This window comes from Ursus maritimus, unplaced genomic scaffold, assembly GCF_017311325.1.
Source record: "Ursus maritimus isolate PB19 unplaced genomic scaffold, ASM1731132v1 scaffold_10, whole genome shotgun sequence".
Classification (NCBI taxonomy): domain Eukaryota; kingdom Metazoa; phylum Chordata; class Mammalia; order Carnivora; family Ursidae; genus Ursus; species Ursus maritimus.
The window spans coordinates 47,522,968-47,547,515 of record NW_024423344.1 but is presented as its reverse complement, the minus strand read 5'-3'; the positions used below and the strand labels follow the sequence as shown (position 1 = coordinate 47,547,515).

Below are 24,548 nucleotides of genomic sequence, written 5' to 3'. Positions count from 1 at the left end.
AAATCAGTCAGCCTATCTATCCATCTGTCTAGTCATATGATTCTTTTTTCTTTTTCCCTTCCTTTCTTTCTTAATTTTTTTTTTATTACCATCTGATGATTTTTAAGCATATAGGTCACGTTCTCTCCTGTTTCCTCCTCACACTTTAACATCTCTGAGGACAACTTAGTATTGTAGAATAGTTTAATTGACAGAGTTTTTGTTCTTGCACATAAAATAATGGTACATTTTACAACTGATGGGAACTTACAATGAAGGCAGGGTAGGTGATTTCTATAAGGGTAAATGATTACCTAGAAAACATCCATTTAAGGATGCCCTTATGATTTCCAGAGTGTAAATGTTTTAATTTAACTAAAGAACAGAGAAGCTATTTGGTTTCATTAATCAGTACATTCGAATCATTACTCTGAATGATTATGCTTCATTTATTTTGTGTCAGAATGTTTTCCACACAATAATAGAGAATAAAAGTGCATCATTAATTATAGTTGAGCAGCTCACACATGTGTGGGTCTATATATTTCCATATCGTCACACAATGAAGGAAATCTAATATAAGAAATAATTAATCCTTACAAAAGAATTGAAGACTCAATTAAATAATAGTATTAAATTCACGATCATTTATAATCCTGCCTTACAACCATTTTAAGTAATGCTTGAAAAAGTTTGCAGAAACATTTCCGTTTGCCTGTGTCTTCCCTTTCTAAACGAAAAGCTTTTTTTATAATAATATGGTTGTTATCCTTGGGGGCTAATGATTACTTGCTTTGGAGAAGAGTGTAACTTTTTTGAAATGGAATTGACTCATTTGCCCAGCTTCACTGTGATGGGATTTCTGAAAGAGAAGACTAATTACTGGAAAAAAGTTGCAGTTCTGTGCATGGAAATTTGGATTTGCTCCTTTACTGTAAATAGGGACCCTTCCTGATAAGAACCTCTGTGTCAGTCTGCTCTTCTGGTTATCAGAACTTTCATGCTCCTTCATAACATTTCTTCCAGCTCTTTTCCTTTCCCCTGGCTGGCTGGGACTCTTGTTAAAACAAAACAAAACAAAACAAAACAAAACAAAACAAAACAAAACAACCCCCATGAAACCAACTAACATACAAAACCCGCTTGCAGTGTATAACTGCAATATCATGAAAACCCACTGTATCTTCCTAGTCCAAAAGGGATGAAGGAAGCCAGGTACTACTTTGGTTCATTGACTGAATAAAGTAGAGGACTTTATAGTTCAGTAACTTCTTAAATATGTTTCTCCTTTATAGATGAGAAAATATGGAGACAAGAAAAATTTAAGCGGTTGAAGAGATGCTACAGGGAAAAGTGGGTGGAGAACAAAATAGTAGAGATTCTTGGAACACATCATAGTCTCTCTGAACTCAGTGATCTCTCTTTTTGCAACAAAGCCAAAATAATTTCAGTGCTATTTTTTTCAAGCACCAAACAGTTTTCAAATGGTTTCTTAAACATTGCTTTAGCTTACTCTTATAATGAATTTCTGACTTACAGTTTTTATAGCAATTTGGGTAGTTTGTCTAAGAATTCTCCACAAATGATGGGGTCAGATCTAGAATTTGGGACATAGGACACTTAGGCCCATTTCATTTCCACCACATCACACTTAGTGATTCACTAATAACTTAATCACATTTTATCCCCCCACTCCCTGATTATATCATTAATGTCAGTATTTTAATATTAACTTTTTTGTAATTTCACTTTGCTTCAGGCTGTGATTTTTAAAAGCTGTTGAAGCCAAAATTCTTTCAGTATGGATTGCACCCTTTATTTTAGGAGAATATGAAAAGAAAATTTAACATTAAAAATTGATTTATGCTAATACTTTGTGGAATAGCCACAGCCCTTGTACAATTATGAAAAAACTCAGTTTTAATATAATTGAGAAAAGTTTACTTAAAAAATTTCTTTTATGTGCTTAACAGCTTTACTGAGATATAATTCACATGCCAATTCAACCTGTCTATAAAGTATGCAATTCAGTAGTTTTTGATATATTCACAGAGTTGTGCAGGGCACCACAGTCATTTTTAGAACATAAGGAAACCTTTTTTTAAAGATTTCATTTACTTATTTATTTAAAAGAGAGAGAAAGAAAACATGAGTGGGGGGAGGGGCAGAGAGAGAAGCAGACTCCCCACTGAGCAGGGAGTCCGATGCTGGGCTCCATCCCTGGACTCCAGATCATGACCTGAGTGGAAGGCGGATGCTTAACTGACTGAGCCACCCAGGAGCCCCAAGAAAACCTTTTTAAAAATGGAGGTATTCAGGGACATCCTGGTTCTTTTCAATTTTAGGCTGTTATGAATAGAGCTGCTTAAAAAAAGAAGTAGAGGTAATTTTAACAAAATAACTAATCTTCAAATTAGTGTCAGAATCATGTATTTGAAAATCTTTAATTATATTGTCAGTATTTCTCAGCTATTTAGAGACATTTTGTGACAGTGTGCTGAGCTGAATATCTAAAGTGTTTGTTTGTTTGTTTATTTAATTTTTGGTTTTATCAGTGTTCTAGTGTTTCTCCATTGCTGTTTTTGGTCAAGAAGTTAAAGTAGATGATGTTTGCTTAAATAAATGAGTCTCATTTATTGCTGTAGAAGCTATAAATATACACATAGTTATTAAATATAGGTTAGATTTCCGTTGTAGTTTACCAAGTTCGTAATAGATCCTGGGCAGAAAACTTTACCATTATTTACTGAACAGTGGTTCTCATAATGTGATGCAGGTTAGAATCACATGCGTATTTAAAAATAGTAGTACCTTTACCTGCCCCTTGGAGATTGTAATTTAATTGGCAATTTAATCCCACATGGGACCCAGGTGCCAATAGCTGGCAAGTTTAAGTTTCCTACATGATTCTCATGTGTGACCAGGATTAAAAACTTGTTTTAGTTTCTTGTTTTCAAAATGTTAGCAGCAGAAGCCTGAAGCTTAATTTTTCTAAACTAGTTTAACTTTCATTTATCTGTTTGATGTCTCAAGAAAAAGAGCTGATTAAATCAAAGCTAGATTAGAAAATGGGCGGGGGGGATCCTGATTAACTCTCCAGCCAGCACCTCGGAAGCTCATTTGCCATATTGTTCATCTTTGTACCCTCAGTACTAGCAAATGCCTACTCTGCATTTACTTGCCCGCCTGCCTTTTCTTTCTTTCCTTTTCTTCCTCTCCTTTTTTCTTTGATATTTATTAAGTGTCTACTGTCTGTTCCAACACTGTTTTATATCCCGAGGATATAAATACAATTTGGAGTCCTTCTTACATTTGAGTTGGCAAAAGATGCATAATAAATATTTGTGGAATTGAATAGAATCACACCTGAGCCCTCTTGGCATACTGCTGGGCTGTGCCTCAAATCCTGTGTAGAAATTATGCCTTTCTGATATCCAGGAACATCCCAAGCATTGTCTGTCGCTGCCTCATTTGTTTGCTTCCCTGTTACATTCAGGGACATCCCAAATCTAGCCAGGCTTAAGCCATCAGGATCAAGTTGGTTAGAGCTAGTACCTTAGGTCTCACTTCTCCATGTATCGCAGACTCAGCTGGGTCCTACCAGCGCCTGAGTTTTGGCTAAGCTCAGAGTCCAGTTAGATCATAAAGACAAGGGGCGCTCTGACTTGCGGGTTGTAAGTCAGGGGAGCCTGCCCTGGAGAACTCGTACAGCATGACTGCCAGGTCTTAGGACCCCACCTTCTCTTCAGCTCCACGGCACATTTTTATTTTCTGGGAGCAGGGAAGAGGAGGGGACATGGGGTAATCCTCTACCAGTTTGTAAATTTGTAAGAGTTGTAAAGAGTTGACTTAATCGGAAAAGAGAGTACTTAACAGGTAGGAGACTATTTATGTGTGAGCACCTGCGTGCATGGCACCCCCCTCCACACCCTGATATGTAAGAATGAGAAAACAGCGGAAGACACAGTGTTTTGTTTCAGTTTTTAGTCAGTGATTTTGTTTTTACTTGTCATTTGTGCTTTTTGCAGCCTCCCAGCATGTAGAGAATTCTTTCTGAATGCCAGTAAACAGGTATGCGGAGCTGGGTGGTGGATCTTGCTGTGGTGCTTGTAATGGAGTCTAAAACGGGGGAGGAAAGACAGACTGCAAGGCTTCTCAGCACATTACTTCTCCTTGGAGCTTTGATGCCGCTCTTGGCATTATTGAATTATCCATGCAGTATTGAAATATTCTGCTTTTAAAGTGAAGTAATGAAAGTTCAGGCATTGAGGTGGTTCTCCCCTCACACTGCATTCCCTCCTGAATTCTTGTTATTTGGGCTCTTTGACTAGCTTATTTCTTTTCGCAGATAATGTATTCTCTGGACACGTGTGTATTGGTGTGTGCCTTTTAAAGGATTTGGTTTGTTTGGGAAATATCAGTATACCAAGGAGCCTCTGTGGCCGCCATTAGAACAAAGCTTCCTAATTTCAGTGCCCTTAAGTTAGCAGCTGGTGCTGCTGAATTCAAAGGCACAAGCTTGGCTATTAACTGTTTTCTCTAAAAACAGCTTGTACAAAGCATTTCCTTAAGCAATGTTGAGCAGGATTTGGAACTTCCTATGCCTCAGAAATGTCTTAGAAGGGTTTATGGAATTGCAAAGGTCAACATTACTGCATATGATTCCTAACCTCTTCTCCCAGTGCAGGGTATTTGACTCCTTTAAAAAGTCTTGTATTTTAGAATCATATGGTCAGAATCCCTAAGTTAAAAGAAAAAATCCAGTTAAATGTATGTTTAATCAGTTACTCTTAGATGTGTGATAGCACACATGCTAGTTAATTTAAGAAAGTTTCAAAATTGGAGCTTGCATTAAGCAGTGGTATGTTATTTTTACATATTATGTTATTTGGTTTCTTGTAGATAGTTAAGAGAGTAATCTTTTATATAAATTTATGTATCTTCTGTGACTAGCTTGGAAATGGTAGAGATCAGGAGTTGGCCGGAATTTATTCTTGCTTTTTTTTCATAATGATCATGCTTTCATTATTTTTTATCATAATGTTTTCATTAATTTTTCTTTAAAAATATTGAGATATAACTGACATACATGTTAATTTCAGGTGTATGATATAATGATTCAATATTTGTATTTATTGTGCAATGATCATCACAATAAGTATAGTTAACATCCATCACCACATAGAGTTAACAGATTTTTTTCTTGTGCTGAGAACTTCAAAGATCTAATCTCTTAGCAATTTTTGAATATACAATTACAGTATTTTTAACTGTAGCCGCTGTGCTATACATTACATCCCCAGGACTTATTTATCTTATAACTGGAAATTTGTACCTTTTGACCACTTTTACCCATGTTTCCCTCCCCAGCGCCCCAAGTTTTATTTTTAATGAACATCTACCATATACCAGACTCTGTTAAGTGCTAATAGGTACAAAAGAAAGGCATGATGATGTGCAAACATAATAATAAAGGTGGAATGTATTTTGGTGAGAAGGTGGGCGGCGTAGATCAACTTTCATCTGTTTTATTTCCAGGTAAATTTGTACTTCTGGGGAAAATTTCCTTTATAGAAAGAGAACTCAGGTTGAGTTGAGAAGGTTGAACACTACCCCCACATTTTCATTCTGTAATTTAAGTTTCTGTAATTAGATTGTTTAGTTGTTCCAAGGGAAAGGCAAATTTGGGAAATGCTATTTATTAGGTTAACATTGTATTTTACATTCTTTTGTTAATACGTGAAGAGTTGCTCATTCTTTTCCATCAGCATCAATTTAAGATAAAATCACTATACAGGGTCAGACTCATGGCCAGTCAAGGAGAGTCTTGTCTCTGATAGCGCCATGACATGGTTGCCCTTTTAACATAGTCCACTGACATCTTAATTTCATGCACTTTTTGTTTCCACTGAATCCATTTTAGTTTGCCATCCATTATTTTAAACTTTATGTAATTAAAAAAAGTATACTCTCACAGATGAAGGAATTATTTTATGTAGGTTTACTACCTGCCATGTGAAGTAGCGATTTTTCCTTTTCTATGTGTTATTTCTATTTCTCTCAGGTTTTGATGAGATATACCTGAGTGTACTTCTGTCAGGATTAGATGGAGAAATTGTGTTATAAAATTAATGGCAATTATGATCCTATAGATTATTTGGCTTATGTTTCTAGACCAAAACACCGTATTATTTTTTTTTAAGATTTTATTTATTTATTTGACAGAAAGAGAGAGAGCACAAGTGGGCAGAGCAGCAGGCAGAGAGAGAGGGAGAAGCAGGTTCCCCGCTGACCAGGGAGCTCAATGTGGGGCTCGATCCCAGGACCCTGGGATCATGACCTGACCTGAAGGCAGATGCTAAACCGACTGAGCCACCCAGGTGCCCCAGCACCATATTATTTTTATATAGCCATCCTGCATTGTCATAATCATTAAATTCTAATTAGGTGTCGTCTCTAACATGCATTATTTAGTAAGTCTGCTGGTTAATCAGACAGCTCTGCAAAGGTAATATTGTATGCTTTAATTTCAGTTCTACTTGGGTAATGTTTATGTTTTGTTGATATTTTATGTGGTTAAGAGTATATTAGAAAAATATCTTCTGTGAGTTGTTCATAGTGACTTTTGGGCCCTAAGTTTATTAATAACTTGTCATCCATGATCCTGTAAACATATAAACTGATAATTCATGACATGAGTGATCTTTTACTTACCCATAAGGAAAATATTCCAGACCCACTCCCAGAGCCTCAGGAGGTCCCCTGTATTGCCCACAGGGAGAGTTTTTAAAACTTCATTGCTTTTGTCATTCCTTCTACCAAACGATGCCATTCTCAGGGTCACCAATTTATGTCTGTGTCACTGAAACAGTAGGTGTCTATACGTCAAGAACGTCCTCAGCTTCTTACCTGTCTGGTTTGTGGCCGAATCACTATCTAGTTCTGTCCACCTCCTTCCTTCCAGCTCTGAGGCAGGTGAGTTCCTCTGGATTGGGACTGTCCTGACATCAGTCCTCTTAGAATCTGGTTCCTTCCTGGCTTTTCTGAGGTCAGTGCCCTCACCATGTCTACCATGCCCATTTTTATCTTCATTGACTCCTTAACTGATAAGAATTTCTAAAGTTATATCATCTTAAACAAACAAAACACCGACTTCTTTCTTTACTTTGTTTCATTCTCAAGGAAATATTCTCTCTTGTTCTCTCTTTCCCTTAAGTTATAGGACAGCTTCTTAAAAGAACTTGTTTCCACTTCTTTATCTTCCAATTCATACTCCAACTTAAGGTGCCTGAGCTTATGCACCTGTTACCAAGTTCAAACTTCTTTTGCTAATAGTCTCTTAACTGCTGCATACAATGGTTTCATTAGTGCTCTTTTTTGACCTTGCTTTTACATTTGATGTGGTTGATTACTTCTTTAATTTCCTTCCCTTCCCATACTATTCCCACCCTCCTGCTTCTTCCTTTTGGTTAATTCCTAGTCTCCTGTATGGGTTACTTTTTTTTCTTCTTGGCCCTAAAGTTGGTATTCAGAAGCATTTCCTCTTTCTCTCTCCTTTCTTAATGGGATCATTTATTTCTGCCTCTTCAAATTTTGTTCATATAGTCATGAATCCTAAAAAGACATCTTCACCTCTTGATTGCTAGACCTAGATGGCCAGCTTCCTATTAAATATCTCTGAGTGGATATATAATAGCATTTCATAATCGTCATGTTCATACCTATGTTCTTTATCTGTTTCTTCAAATTGCCTTCATTTCCTCTTTTTGTTAATACATCTTTGACTGTCAGTTGCTAAATTCCCAAACCTTGGCTCTCAATTTTTGTCTCATTATCACTCACCCCTTAGATATCTCATCATTCAGGCTGATTGTACCTCCTCAGTAGTGTTCTTCTGTTTTTTTTTTTTTTTTTCAGTAGGCTATTTTCATATTGTCATAACTGGTGTCTTCTTATATTACTTCCATTCATTTTCTAAACTGCTTAGAAAAGATGCTTTGCTGAAACACAAGTATGACTGTCATTCTTTTGTTTAAAATATGATTCCTCATAATTTATGTCTGAAACTCAGATAATTTTGTCCCTCATGATTCAGCTCCCACCCTACCTTTCCAGTCTCTTTATAATTTGGGAACTTTGGTGTCTGGGGACCCCTGGCGCTTCTTGGCACTACCCAGCTTTTGCACATGCGCTCTGTCAGAACTTGCCTTCCCACCTAATATAAATCTTTTTTACTTTTTTGGACACTTAACATTTACTTATGATGCTTAGTATTTTTTTTTAAGTAGGCTCCACATCCAGTGTGGAGCCCAATGTAGGGCTTGAACTCACAACCCTGAGATCAAGACTTGAGCTGAGATTGAGTCAGATGCTTAACTGACTAAGCCACCCAGCTGCCCCTTATTACGCTTAGTATAATGGATTGCTATTATTTGTTAGCATATCCTTCTATCCCATTAAATTTTGACTTTTTGGAGGGCTAAAACCTTTTTCTTTGTATTCACAGTCCCTATCATAGTGCATGGCACATAGTAGGCACCCTAATAAAACAGTGTAGCCTTATCAGTGAGAGAAATAAAAATCAATAGTTGGTCAGTCAAAAAAGTTATAACAGTAGAGGAGCATAAAAATGATGTATACATATCTTAAATATTTTATTCAAGCATAAAACTTATAAATACATGTTTTTTGACAAATGTTTGATATAAGACCTAGACTTTTTCTTCCAGTGTGGATCCACAGATGAGTTCAGTGTTTCTTACCAAAATCAAACCCATAATTGATTGTCTATTTTTTCTAATTTGTTCCTTTGAAGTAAAAACTTGGACACACTCTTGCAGTTCTTTATGGTTTATTCTTCCATTGTTGGACAGTTATGATGCCCATACCTTATTCAATGCCAGTTTTTAAAAATTATATTTTTATGAACTAATCTTTGAATATTTTCAAGGCATTCAACTTTCTATAGAAACATATTATGCATCATTTCATCCTCCTATTTAATTTAAGTAATACATAATAAAATCACATTATAGTATGGTGTAACTGCATAAACAGGTTTAGGATCAAAACCACTCTTACTACAAATGTAGTTCAGTTGATTGCATTAGAGGTACTCAGTCTGCTCAGGAAGGAGCCTACTGTTGGAACATTCCAGGTGCATCAGTCAGTATGATTTACAAAGAGAAAGGTGATCATTGGTTAATCTGGACAGTTGGTTCAGTGCAAGTTGGTTAAAAGCATTCTGCCATGTTTGTCAGATTGATGCTAAAGGATGGTTATCTCTGTACTTGGCATTTTTGTAACTAGAAAAGTTTAATACAAACTTGCCTGCTTTCCTGTGCATTTTCTCATCCACATCATTTATAAAAATGTTAAATAAGACCACTTTGAGCACCTGTCGTCTGGAAGTCCTAATGCTCATATGTCGATTTCTTTGTCATCTGTCTACTGCTTTAACCATGGCAAAACGCAATTTTTAAAACTGGTCTTTGATTGCTGTCAAGTAGAACAAGTGCTCAACCATATTCTATCATTAATTCCTGTTTGTTTTTATCCCTCAATATGTTGTTTTCTTCAATATTTGGAAGGCCTTCATTTTGACAGTTCTGTGGCTGGGCACCCTATTAGCACCCTTCTGTGGAATGGCTGGTTGTAATTAAAATTTTATACTCGAGGGGTGCCTGGGTGGCACAGCGGTTAAGCGTCTGCCTTCGGCTCAGGGCGTGATCCCGGTGTTATGGGATCGAGCCCCACATCAGGCTCCTCTGCTGTGAGCCTGCTTCTTCCTCTCCCACTCCCCCTGCTTGTGTTCCCTCTCTCACTGGCTGTCTCTGTCTCTGTCGAATAAATAAATAAAATCTTTAAAAAAAAATTTTATACTTGAGCCAACAGTTTACAAATTTCACCTTGAGTCTTTAACTCTGTGATAATGCTGATCAGATTTTTGTTATATCTAGTTTAATAATTAGGTCTAGACTCTCCCTTAAGTCAATCACTATTTGATTTAGTTCCTGCAACTTGTTTCAAACTATCAGTTGATATTTGCAATATTCTTTTTTTTTTAAAGATTTTATTTATTTATTCGACAGAGACAGAGAGGTTTTATCTTTTTAAGCAACATTTTTTTATTGCTCTGAAGCACTTTGAAAGGTTACTCACAAATTCCTTCTTGTCAGGCCTGATGATTAGTTTGTCCTTGACTTGCTGATTTTTGAGGGTTTCCCTATATTCTTTGATAGGGCTCTCATCCCAGTTTTTGAGAAGCAGTTAGTATTTATGTCCCCTCTGATCGTATCCTTTAAGATTCTACACAGGGCTTGGCCGTTTTGATCCATAGCAGATGTTTATCTTGGGCTATGGATGCGGTCTTTACGATGGTCTTCCAAGTACTTACGGTTTATTTTCTTAAAGCTGCACATTTCCTTTTTTGGAATAATGCGCCGTTTTTAAGAGTTAACTAGTGACCTGTTAGAGCTGCCTTTCAAGGCCAGGGTGGTGGTGCTATCTGGTTTGGCAGGACTTTTTTCCAATGAGCATCTGGTTTTGATTTTTTTCAGTGTTAGGTGAAACTCTCCTGCCTGACACCCAGAGGTATATACTCAGATTGCATTACCGTTTTCTTAGAGTGTTTTTTTTTTTTATTTCACTATATTAATTAAAACTGCGAGACTGTTGTCTATAATGATCGTAAAAGCAGTATCTCATAGTTCATCTATACCGGCTCTTTCAACATAATGTGTATATGAGTCGGTAATGGCTATGTTTCATAATAAAGGGAAATTATTTATGGATTAAAAAAAAGCATACTAGACTATTAGAGCAAGTAGCTTAAGAAAGCAAGTGTTCAAAATATTCACCATCTGCTTCAGTGGACTTTCTGAGAATAACAGTAGAGTCTGAAACCCCCATAGGCATCTCCATTTTCTCTTCATAGTCTCCTCTACTCAGCATCATCCTGGGTCCACCGGCCCACATTCTTTGTTTATGCACCGACCTGCATCTTGCAGGACTTCCAGCCCCCTTTAAACTCTCCTCTAAGGGTCGGGTCCTCAAGGCCATCTTCTATGTACTGATGAATGATTTCATCACCTGGTTACCATGGTCTACTGATGAATGATTTCATCACCTGGTTACCATGGTCTCCTTCATTTTAATCTGTACTAAGGTCACTAGTCAACTCTTAAAAATGGGGCATTATTCCAAAAAGGAAACATGCAGCTCTAAGAAAATAAACCATGGGTACTTTGAAGACCATTTTGAAGACCTTATCCATAGGTATTCAGGGCCATTTTATGTGTGCTGATGAATCATTCCATCAGCTAGTTACCATGAGGAGTCCCCTCCATTTCAGTCTCTTGTTTGCTCATGTTCTCTTCATAAACCTTCTGAGAGGGCCTCACTATTGCCAATTCTAACTCCAGTAAGAACCCTAATTTTGTATATCTAGAGGGATCATTTCAGAACTCTCTGTGATGTCAGCCCTCAGGTCAATGTTCCTTTAGGTCACACTCTTTAGCTGTGGTCCTAAGCCATGTGGTTCAGGCACTTTCTCCGCATCACTCCTACACTGCTTTATGGGCTCAGGAACTGGAAATTGTGCTGAAGCTAGGACTCATAATACTGTTCTTCATCTCTGGTGGCTGTGCATATCTACCCCCTTGCCCCATAATATGGAAAGCAGTATAACACAAACAATACTGAAATCTTCATCCTTAAGCCAAGAAGCCGAAGTTGTCATGCAAATGGGTACCTGAGGGCTCACTAGATTTCCACGTCATCATATATACCTAGATATGTGTCATTTCCTGTATAGTCCTTAGAGAACTGATAGAGGTAAATGAGAGTCTGGATAAATTGCTACATAATACAGTTTATAATAACTTCGAAATAGTCACACGAGTATCTTTCACATTTGAATTTCTCGCTTTGAAAAAACATATTTTGAATATGAACATGATCTGCTATTACACATTTTAGTGTGTATGTATATATACCAATATGTGAGAATGTGCATATAAATCAGATACACAGTAAAGTGCGTGTGTATGTATATTTATGCAGATGATGCAAAGCAGAATGCTGCATGTGTAATTGTGTATATGAATCAAACAGCATGGCGTATATCTGCGTATATATGGGTGCATGTATGCATTTGAATCAAACACAAAATAGTATAATGTATATGTACGTGTGTGTGTGAGGGAGTAGTGCAGTATATATGTGAGTATGGGTGTGTACAAACCCAACACTGTAATACACTGTGTGTGAATCAGACATAGAATACTGTAGTGTATGTGTACGAATCAGAGGCAGGTGTGTATGTGTGCATATGTATTTTTGTGTATGATTTGGACACATGGTAGTATAATGTATGTGTGTGTGTGTGTATGTGTCTGTGTGTATGTGTGAGAGAGAATATCAGACTCATAGTAGTGTAATTGGAAAAACACAGAATAAATTTAAAATTTATGTTGATTCCAGAACAACAGTTTCTATGTGACTTTTCGCAAATCACACAATCTTTCTAGGCATCTTTAGTAAAAAGTGAGATCTTTACTAGCTTGAAGATCTTTTATGGTTTTGAAATTTGATGGTCACAAACTACCTAGCCCATTCCATCACTGTGTGAATCATTATATCTGTAATGACATTTATAGTTGACCTTTCAGCATTCAGAATCTCCATTGTATCTTTGTTTATCAGCCTCTGCAGGAGAGAGACATAATAACTCTAATTTCATGGCTACTTCTCTGAACTATGCCCAAAATGGCCCTGGTTTTTATAATTAAGGGAATCAAATACTTCCTTGGCTACACTATCAAAATCAATTTTTCTAAATCATTGGATTAACATCAGGAAGAAATGGCAGCAATCTGTGTCTCATCTTGTTCAGGCCATGTGGTATATAATACCTCACTAAAAATGACCGAGTGAGTGAAATCCTCGAAGGCAGTGTTCGTTCATCTTTGTTGGCAATAGATAGTACTTGCCATATGCTAGATATTCAGTGAATATTAATGGAATGAACAAATCATTGTAAATTACATTTTAAAAATTCATTCTCATATATGTGCCCATGTGTTCTCTGAAGATTCCTTTGTGAGGTTTTGGTTGGGGCTGATGGAGGAAGGTGATTTCCCACCATCCTGTTTGCAAGAAGGCAGTGTCATTGAGATGCTGTTTGTGACAGACACAGAGGAATTGAGAGGTGGTGGGAATAGAATATTAGTGCTTTTCTCTCTTTTGGGAACAGTGATTGCACCCCTTTTAGAGGAACCATCTTAAACCAGTGAACCAAATTATTTCATTAGCTCTATGTCCATACAATCATATGGGAGCTTTTTCTCCAGGCATAAATCTTGTGTCCATTGGGCACTGAAGCAGTTAATCTAAATGCTCTCTTTTGGAATCAAAGTGCAGTGTGGACGTAGCACTGAGTTATGATGCCAGCACATCAGAAGGTCCTATTTTTTGCATAGAATATTCTCTTCCTAGCATGTGGTATCTATAAAAGGAAGTGAAAAATTCTATAAGGGAAAATTATAAACATTATAAGAAGATTTGGTATTCCAGTACAGAATGCCTTTTCCATTGCGTGAATGCCTTACACATTTTTTTAAAAATTTTCAAAAACCATTTAAGCATTAATCATTAGGTGTAGTGGTAATTAACTTTTACTTCAGTACCTTATGCCAGCCTTCTTGTGGAAAAGGAGTAAACGTTAAAAAATGGGACTTCAAAAATTTTGATTATCAGTTATCACAAGTATTCTTCAGGAAGACATTTGGCCCTAAAATGAATGAAATAAGAAAATGTTATATAAGGTGGGTATACCTGGCAGTTTTGATGTCCTTGAAGTTTAGCATAAAAAACGCTAATATAGATTCTGGATGCTTGATTATGGCTATAGGTTAGCTCTTTAAGTTCAGGCCTCTTTGCAGGGTTTTGAAATTTTTGCATGAGGTTTGTGCTGAATTTAACCTTACAAGGAGGCTTCCTCTAGAGTCAAAATGAAACTGAATATTCATATTAGGGATGGTGGGGAAAGAAAAAAGTGTCCTCCCCTCAGAAGCAGACTGCATGAGAGTTCTGCCAACTGGCCTGTTTGTGAGAACTAGTGAAGTCATCAGTCCAGAGCTATTTTAATACACTGACACGGTGCTCCGAGGCAGCTGGAGGTGCCTTACAGAGGAAGCTCTGAGAGAGAGGTTTTCAGAAGCAGAGAATTTTCCTGCTGACTGACAGCATCACCATTTCACACAGGCTGGGACTCTGACATCTCTAGGAAGCATGAGGGCTTGTGAAATGGCCCAGGTAGAAGGAGGGTGAAGAGGATTTTTCGTTTTTTACAGGCTAGCTGAGGCAGTTTCTCAATATCAAGATGCCGAGACTATCCAGCAGGAGTGGGCTGCCATGGGTGAGGGGAATGGGGATGGTGGAGAGCTGGAGAGGAACTCTTTTGTTTATAGTGCAGGATGGTTTCTTTTCCTTTTTTCTTTTACTCAGAAAGGTCGTAAATGCAAAGCCTGCCCTTTTGCTGACACAATCCTGTAGGAGATCAGGAGCAAAATAAAGGAAGTGGGGCATGTATATAATTTATCAGTATATTGAAAACAAACTGAATACCACGCTGGACAGTAAATTACTTCAGAACAGGCCCAAAAGTGGGAGAATATTCTGTTAAGTCGAATTTTTAAACCCTTAAGAAAAAGATCTATCACTTGTGAAAAAAAAATTTTTTTAACCTGAAATAATACATTTTAATATGAAGTCTGGCCTGTGGACTCAGTTACTAAAGATCCTTCAGAAAACCCTAAGTGAGTATTTGATTAGAGAATCGTCTACCGGACGCTGTTTTAACCACTTCCGAAACCATCCAAAAGTGTACACAGAGCCTCATCCCTTTAGAGGCTTAGAAAAAGTCCAGATACATCAACCAATGGAGGTAAATTTAGAGATAATGAGATACTGCGTTTGAGTGTAAGAAATTAACTCTTTTTCAGCTTCATTGATGCACGTATTTTAAATCCCAGAAGTAAGGTATTCTCTGATAAGTAGCTTCCTACAATAGGGAGTGAATCAAAGCAGACACGTTAGCATGAGTGCACTCAGGGGTCATGACTGTGAAAGCTGCCATGATTCGACCCCTATTGAGCAATGGGAAGCCAGAGACAGGAAGCTGCCTTGTTTATTAGAAGTAGGGTAACCACAGTCGCAGACAACGGAGGAAGATTCTGCTGGTGCTTTCATTCTGAATAGCAAGCTCTAGTTAAAAAAAAAAAAAAAAAAAAGCCAAAGTATTTGGCATAGCTGTTTCCGTATTACTAAGACGTACAGAGCTCCTGTGTGCTTCTTAAAACTTTTAGTTAAGAAACGTCAGGGTTGTGCCTTTTTATCACTAACAGTTAAAAGTTTAACAGAGCGCTCCTATAAAGTCAGGGTATGAAAGAGTGCATGGCCTTGATTTCTGCAGTATGAATTCAAAGTAACGTAACCTTTATTAGGTGAGTGCTTCCTTCAGACTATTCCAAAAGACACTTATTCAGAGATTTCCATCCTGTTTCAGCTGGAAAAAGATCAGAATTGCCTTGGGATTACCAGGAAGGTGGGAGAGGGATTGCAGAGTAATTTTCTATTTGATCAAATTTGGGGCATCGTTTGGAACTTTTTCAATTACAGATGAAGAAACTGAGACCAAACAGTGTCTTTCTTACCTGAAATCTAGGAAGTCTCTAGATTTCTCTAGGAAATATCATGGAAAATTAGATGAATGAACCTAGTTGAGAGTTACTGTATGTCCAATAATAGACTTGCCGTTTTGGGGGGGAAATGAAGAAGAACTGCAGTGTGATTATGCTAAAGCTTTCTGGGACATAATTTATTCTTTCTCTGATACTTAGAAGGTACTTGAGGATTCATGAAATTTGCTCTGGTTTTTAAAGGCTGGGGTTGAAATCTAACTCATCCATTATCGCTTGTGGGACCCTGGGCAAGTAACTTAATGTATTTGGACCTTATTTTCCTCATTTGTGAGAGGAACTTAATAATAGAACCTATCTAAAAGGATTATTATGATGTTTTGAAAGAATAGATCTTGAATGCCTTAGCGTGATGCCTGGATTGTAGAAAGAGCAAAATAAATGTAGACTGTTGTTATGATGACTAATACTCTTACTTTGTTGTACGGTATCCTTCAAGGCCCTCATTTGAAAGATTCATTTTCATTTGTGTCAGCTACACAAGGGACCAAGGTCTAGATTTGGCCCACTGCCCTCACCCCTGTATACTGGAAAATTGTTTTCCTTCTGGTGGGCTGAAATACATGCTCTTTGAGGAATGAAGTTCAAGACGTTAAAACCTGTGACTAGGAATCAATGAACATTTCCAAGAGAGTAGGTAATAGGACTAACAACTCCAGGGTCATAGTAGCAGGTTTCATTCATGGTCATTTTGTATGTTCAGATTTCCTGTTTCCTTCTTTTACATCTTACTCTGGGCTGTGTATGGGTATGCACATACTTTCATGTATTTTTAGATGTTAATTTTGTGTGTATTATTTAAATGATAAAATTATGAGATACATTCTTTGTATCTGTTTTACAGATGAGGAAACTAGGCTCCAAGAAACTTATCAAAAATTACCTAGAGTTAATTTAAACACTTTTTATTTCATTTTTTAATTTTCTTCCTCTCTGTGTCTCCGTATCTCCCCTCATCTCTTCCTTCCCCCTCATCGTACATACTTGGCTTCCTTCCTTTTTACCCTTCATCTTTCTCTTTTCCCTTTGCATGTTACCCTTCCTCTCTTTTATTTTTCCTGACTTCTCTGATGGATAGCAAAAAATAACTTTTAAGAAGTTGCCATCACTAATAACTTTTGAATTTTTATACCAATAGTATGTTTTCTTTTAAAGGTGTTGAATTAAGTTGCAGTTTGTGGCCAGTGATTTAACTAGTCTCTCCTGTGTGTTCATGACTAGCTGACAGGAAAAGTAATTTGCTTCTCTTGTTTAAAAGACGGAGGCTACTCATGGACATGTCTTGAAAATTACCTTCTTCATTGATAGATAATTCAACTTATGCTGAGTGTTCTGGTTTTAAAAGACCTCATAGTAGCCACCCTTTTGACTGCTTTAAATCTCCCTTTTTGGTATAAAACCTGCTGTAACTACTCCCTGGGAGTCCAGTGACATGAGCCCCTTTTCAAAGGTAATGGGGGGAGATCAGAGTTTTCTCCTGGCCTGTGGGGATGGGGTGGAGGTTGTGGACAGCTGACCCCTCAGTTCTGCTTCTGTCTCACCATCTCCAATGGGCTGTCCCCATTGTACTTTGTACCCACCTACACATGCACACAGCCCCTAGCCCTAGCTTTTTTTTTTTTTTTTTTTTAATTAAAAGACCACGTGGAGTTGGCTTTTGCTTTATGAAGATAAGGCAAGTAGAAAAGTTAGAAGTTCAGGAACAAAAAAGCTTGAAATTGGATCCTAGCCCATGTGTTTTAAAATTCCCTCGTCAGGATTCAACAGCTTGTGCCTGGCAGCCCATCATGGTCTGGAACTCTCTTTCTTACTCTCATGAATGGCTCCCAGTAACTTGCAAAAATAATTCTGAGCTCTTAAACTATGCAGAGCACTACAACTTTTCTCTGGCCCTGGTGACCAGACCAGTTCTGGACCTCCTTTTGCTTGTGTAAAGACAATATTTTCTAACTCTTCTATTTCCCCCTTCTTTACTAGGCCCCACAATGGAGGGGGAAGAATGCAGACTTTTGTTACACAGAGTTGAATTTCACTCCCCTTCCTTCCCAGAGAAGGCAGACATGGCTTCTAAATATTTTTCCACTCTTCTTTACATGTAGAATTAAAGCCAAAACAAATTACGGTCATCTTGGCTTTTTGGTTGGGTAGATTTTTGATGAGTTGGAGTTTAACTGCAACTTTGAAAGAACATTTTTTAGTTTGACAAAATAGTTGGGTAGCACAGTTTTCATTTTCACAGATTACTTTTCTGATCCTATTTGTAGACCAAAGCATGGCAAATACTTGAATAAGTTTCACTTCTCTCTGTGTAGGAAACTCTTCATGTTAAAATAGGATTCTTATATACTCAAAGGGATATACTGCATAATTTTACACCTAGTGCCATATAAGTTGGATTTCTTATTCATCACACACCATATGCAGTGTTATTAATCTTTACTGTAAGTAGAATGACAAGTGAGCAATAAAAGCAGGCCTTAAAAAACACTACCAACAAACATACAGGGAAAAAAAAAAAAAACCCTAACAGATGCTTCGGAAAGAAGTGACAGTCAGTGAAATGTGGGTTACATGTATGTTGCATAACTGATGCACTGATGTGTATGCTCAATATGGTCCTTGGTTTTCACTTCCGATCACAGTGTGGTCTTCGTTCTTTTCTTCTCTCTCCACTCTCCCTTCCGTCCTCCCCTGCACCTCCCACAGCTCTTCAGTGCTATAAAACGTCCTCTCTGGGTGGGGACCCCTTGACTCCTTTTCCTTTGCCCTCTTCAGGCGGGTGTTGTATGTGTCTCTGTCTGTGATCCCAAGCCCACCTGTCTTCACTGAACGGAGTGGAGGATAGCCTTTGAAGGTGGTTGGCACCGCTCACGTGATGGTTCCTGTTTCCTCTGCCTTTCTTGCCCATCTGTACAATCCACTGTTGCTTGTGGGGTTGTTTTGTCTGTCGTTATCCATGGCTGCTCTGCCAGCTGCACCTGGAACTTGTTCCTGGGCCTTATGCATGCAGCCATTTATCCTGGCCCTGGGCTCGGTGCTTTATAGCTGTTGTTTTACTGGCCGCCTACTGCCTCGAACAACTGTGTTTAGGGTAAATTGATGCTGTTGTTTTTCTTCCAACTGTCACCATTGCTTATCCATACCCTCCTCTGTTAAATGAAAAATATTCTGTGGACACATCTTGACTGTTTCATGTGCTGAGGCTCGGTGAGCCCTGCCTGTGGAGACGTTAAGACCAGCCCAAAGGCAGAAGGACTTTGTTAGATCAACCAGGGGGAGCAGGTTAAAGGGTGTTGATTATGCCCACAATTTGTTCCCACACTCTGGGGACGAGCATCCTATGTTCACAGTGATGGAGGAACCAGACCGATCGGGCAGCCTTGCCGCTTTCTGTTGCATCATGTAGAGAACCAAGAAAATACAAGTTGCAAGTATCCTCAGATACTTTGATGGCAAAGGAAATGCCTTGCATTGATTTGTTATTGGAGTCCAGCAGCACAAGGCATTGTTGTTGTTGTTGTTGCTTTGTTGTTGTTTTTTACTTTTAATAAATTGCTTAGCAGTCAGGGTTTTGCTTTTTATTTTTTATTTTTTATTTTTTTTTTTTAAAGATTTTATTTATTTATTCGACAGAGATAGAGACAGCCAGCGAGAGAGGGAACACAAGCAGGGGGACTGGGAGAGGAAGAAGCAGGCTCATAGCGGAGGAGCCTGATGTGGGGCTCGATCCCATAACGCCAGGATCACGCCCTGAGCTGAAGGCAGACGCTTAACCACTGTGCCACCCAGGCGCCCCAGGGTTTTGCTTTTTAAAGACATTTAAGTGAAGGGACTGGATTTGAGAAACTGATGTCTAAATTTCCGACTTTGTTGTTGTTAAGACCGCAAAGCATTTTGGTGGGAAAGTAAAGGGCAGAATTTGACTTAAAACTTCAAGTTAACTTGCCTTTGGTAGTTTTTCTTAACATGATCTTTCTGTTGCTTTTTAATTATTTAGTAATGTTGTCAGTGGCTGGTTTCTGGGACTTGAGATGTCTTATTCACTGTTGCTCATTCTGCTAGATGCTCTTAAGCAAGAAATTTAACTTCTCTTTGTCCTAACTTTCCTGTCCATAAGATGTTAATTATTATAATTATTCCCCACTTGTTTCATAGGGATGTCAGGATGCTTTCGCATAAACGCTATGTGTAAATACAAAGTATAATATTATAACGGGCTTTTAATTTTCTTTAACGTCAAATCTTTGCTCACTAATTTTTAATTAGGATGGATGTGCATTGAAAATGTTTAAGCTTATGAGTCGTTTTTCTTAATAAGATCACAGACCTATTCCTTTTGTTTTTGAGAAATGGGGAAAAAAGCAATTCTATCAAGAATGGGAAGTACTCTATCCAGTGGATGAAAGCCCCTGCTTTTAATGCAGTCAGTAAAATATAAAGGCACACTAATATGTCCACAACATCAAAAAATTACGTGAACAGGGAGGCCACACAGCTGGGAGAATGGCCGTGGCAGGGATACTGCGGCTCAGATCTTGAAGCTGTCTCTCATTAGCTATGTGGTCCTGGGTAAGTCATGGGTTGTTTTCTCCTTAGTAAAATGAGTCACTTGAGCTTGCTAATTTCAGTGTTCCCTTGTGTTGTGTCATCTTAAAACCAACTATCCCTTTCCTGCCCTTCCTTGCCAGCCTCCCTGTCAGGGGCAGGTCTTGGGCTCCACCCACTGCAAAGGAGCTGATGCAGACGTCAGTGAGTGTGACTCTTCGTGGGACTTTAGTGGCCAGTGGAAGAGTCCAGCTCCTGATGATAGTGCTCTTAGTGTTTTAAGAAATATTTTGTGTTACGTGTAAATGATTTTGGGCCAAAGCATCTAGAAGTTTCAGTGATCACACTGAATTAGTTGCTTTGAATCCTCTTTATGAATTGTCCTAGCTGTTTTGACTAGCCTGGTGGTTTTTAATTTTTGGAGGTAGGGGTCAGCTTTGTAGATTTTGTTTTTTTAACCCATGTTGGTCTAAGAATTTTGATGCTGTGAGTAATCTGAAATACCTCTTGAAGATAATACGGGAGCAGTTTCAAAGGCAGCATACCTTAATCATATTTTATATGATGGAATACATGGAAAAATTTACTGGGATTGGGATTTTATAAAAAAAATCATGACTCAAATTACTTTTTTTTATAACTATTAAATGTTCATAGCAACATTCTATACCCATTAGTCCCACAAAGTGAATTTATCTCTAGTTTCTCAATGAATATGAGTTTCTAGGTCCCATTTTACCCTTCATCCTGACCAAAAAGCAGACAGGCCAAAAGGTTTTCTCTTTTTCCTCCATGTCCTTTTCCCTCTCAACAATGGACTGATACAATTCTAAGCAATATCTTTAATATGTTTTTTCATCCAAAGAGATTTATGTGATAATTTTAAGCTTTACAACCATTCGTTTTTACTTATCGAGCATCTGTTGTGTGCAAGGTCCAATACCCGGGTGTGTAACCTCCACCTCTCATGAAACATTGTTCCGGCTGTTCCCGAAGCCAGTGGAGGCGGTGTGTTGAATGGTGAACAGCACCAGCCTCTGGCTGCTTGGCTTTGCCTCCTGTTCCGCTGCTTGCTCAGCTTGTGACTTGAACTTCTCTGTGCTTTAGTTGTCTTATCTGTGACATAGGGAATGTAGCCCTACTTTGTAGGATTGTTGAGAGCATTAAATGAATTAAAACGTGGGAAGAGTTTTATGCCTGACACACAGTGGTCCTTGTCTATTATTATATTATTATTAGCAATAGTAGGTAGCAGTACTGATAGCGGTAGGTGGTATTTCTTGTCATCCATGATTCTTAGAGTTTCATGGAAAGTTGAGAGCTGCATCTATTACAAGGAATATGTACCAAATGTAAATGAAGTATGTGTAGATACAGTCCGTTTTTCACCACAAATGGCCAATGAACATTTTTTTTCTCTATAAATATTTTTAGCTTATATAGGAAGTGTACTTTGATACTTCGTCCTTAATTATTTTAGGTATTTCAGTTTATTCTAGCAGGTATCTGAACATGCCCATTGTAAACATATGGCCAAAAAAAAAAAAAATCTAGATAATAGAGTTTGCTGATGGATACAAAGGCTTTTTCCTGTTCAGGTTTAAGTTAATCTACATGTGCTTTCTTAATGATTGCTGGGATGGCTGGGGTGATGTTGAGTACAAGGCAGCCAGGGAAGACTCTGGAGGTTTAAGAGGGAAAGCAAGACTATTGATGGGCAGAGATGATGAACAAGGGCCTAGAGCCAGGAAATGGAGTATGTTTGGTAGTTTATGAGGCAGAAATGAGCAGAGTACACGCAAGGGAGGGAAAGCCGGTTGCCCTCCAACTTTTATCTCAGCCGTGGTGATGGAAGAAAAGGGCAGACACCAGGCAGGTGACTTTATCTAGAGGTGGCACATTTGATTCTGCCTCATTCATTACTCATGGCTGTGATGTCCAAGTGGCATTCACTTTAAAACTTTGAAAACTGGAATGGAAACTTGCTTTGGGGGAAGAATTCTTCCTCTGAATAGTGTGTGATATGATCTGGTCAAGATGGTGGAGCATGGTTTTGGGCAGGGTGGATAACCTGCTTCCTTGGCTGGTAACCGGATTCTCAGCTTTGATAGATGGACTCATTGTTCTTTCCTTTCCACGGAGTGTCAAAAAACTTATTTTTATTAATAGTCCCCTCAAGAGTGGGGCTAGTAGCAAAGCTAAAAAAAAAAAAAAAAAAAAAAACCCAACTTGGAATAATTGATTCAAAAAATGTAGTTCTCAGAATTACCCAATGGGCGGCAGGCGGGCAAACCATGAGAATGCCTATGTGTGGCACTGTATCCTAGATGGACTTAACACGGTGTGTACCATGTTTCTGATCTAGTTTAATCCTCGTAGTTACTCTGAGAAGTTATAGCATCTTCCTTTTTTAACACATAAGGAAATGGAAGCATAGAAAGGTAAAGTAATTCATTTTGGGTCATACACTTAGAAGATTTGGGAGCCGGACCTGGAATCCTTATCTTCTTATTCCAAATTATCTTTTCTTTTTATTTGGCCTTACTTCTGCTTCTCTCTACTTGATCCCAATTCTGTCTGTCTGTCTGTCTTTCTTTGGGGGTCGGTTTGGTGTGAGTGGTGACGGTGCTTTTGATCTTCTGATGACGGTTGAGTCCATCCCACTCCTCAGTCCATGCTCTACCTGCTTTCCTGGTACCTGAAGGCTCCTTTCCTGTTTTGCTCATTCCGCTTGGCTTTTTCTTCAGTCCCCACTTCCACTCCTCTTTCCATTTTCTGCCCTGCTTCTCACCACCAGCCAAGCACACTTCCCCAGGTCCCTGAAATATGTCCCTTGATATGTAGGAGACCTTGCACAGTTATCCGTGGTGTTCATAAGCATGTGTGCTTAGTTTTTATAAGTGGTTCTATGCTGTACAACTCACCTCTTTTTCTTACTGTTTTCCCTCACTACTGCCCTTGAGGTTCTATCTATGTTGCTATTAGCCCTCACTTCTGTGTAGTATTCTGTAACATTCACCAACCACAATTTATTTTTCCATTCTGTAGTGGAAATCTTGAACACCGTTAAGTCCCAATACTACAATGTTGCCTTAATATTTCCAAAAATGTGTCCTTAAGAAGAGTGGCGATGCCTGGATCATACAGGACATAAACATACTTCATGTCACTAATCCCTGCCGTATTTTTGTTTTTATTTTTTGCAAATTGCTGTGCTGGTTTAAATACCCACCAGCTGTCTGTAAAGTTTTCCCTTTCACCAAACCACTGCCCGAACTTGGTGTTACTCTCCTTTTTAATTGTCATCATCCTGATCGGTGTAAAGTAATATCTTGTTATTTTGATGTGTATTTACTTGATTTCTGGTGAGTTTTAACCTCTCCCTCACTCTCTCTCCCTCGCTGTAATATCCCTTGCTGTCGTGGGAATTCAGACCCTTATTAAGTCTTACTTGAACTGATGAAATACCATTCTGACTGGAGTCTCTGCCTCTCACCCCCCAACTTCCCCTGCTTGCTGGATTCATCCTCTTAAAATTGTCACGTGGGTCCTGCTCAAAATCTCTAATGGGTTCACATCCTCTTCGGTATAAACTCTTCTTGTGTAAATTGCACCCCGCCCCCACACACACACTGTGGTGGGTTTCAGAGTGTATTTTTGGTCTTGACCCCCGCAGCTCCCCATGGCCCCTGATACATATTAGGTCTCCTCACTGTGCATTACTGCGCATGGAATGGCTCCTGCTTCTTTCAGCAATCCTCTTCATTTCGTCTTTTACTTTTGGTGTTCATCACAATTTCGTATGCACATAGTTTAAACAGTCAAATTGGCCAACAGAGCTTGTGAAGAAAAGGCAGCAGTTCTTTGCTTGTTTTCTCCCCTCTGTTTTTCCCATCCTCTGACAGAAACTTTTCTCAACTGTTTTTCAGGTTCTTTTGCTTTTTAAACATCGTATCTCTAAATAATTTGTACATGTTGCTATTTCTTTCTTTTTACTTCCTTTAGTGTTCACCCGTATCTGTGGACTTGCCCATGTGCGGTATGAGGATTTAGCTCTTTTCCTCTCCATGCGCCCCACTAAACACACAGCTTCTCTGTCTCTCCAACGTAGTTGTTTCAACATTGATTAAATCAATATTAAAGGTTTACCTAATTATACCTGTGGAGGTGCTGCTCGCAGTTGTGCTGTGTATGACGATTACTTTTCCTTTCCTGTAAATTTTATTGTCTGATTTTTTGGTTGTTTGTTCGTTGAGTTTTTTT

The 24,548-nt window shown here is 38.4% G+C and overlaps 1 protein-coding gene across 6 annotated transcripts in view; it reads left to right on the top strand.

Moving 5' to 3' along the window:
• The window catches only part of KLF12 (Kruppel like factor 12), a 409,770-nt gene that overhangs the window by 52,615 nt on the left and 332,607 nt on the right, over positions 1-24,548 (top strand). Inside the window, exon 1 of one of the 6 annotated variants that reach the window (XM_040623528.1) lies at positions 4,029-4,050. The exons of the other annotated variants lie outside the window; for them this stretch is intronic. The gene's annotated coding sequence lies outside the window, so the exon portion shown is untranslated. Of the gene's footprint in view, positions 1-4,028; positions 4,051-24,548 lie in introns of those variants that run through there. 6 annotated transcript variants of the gene reach the window in all.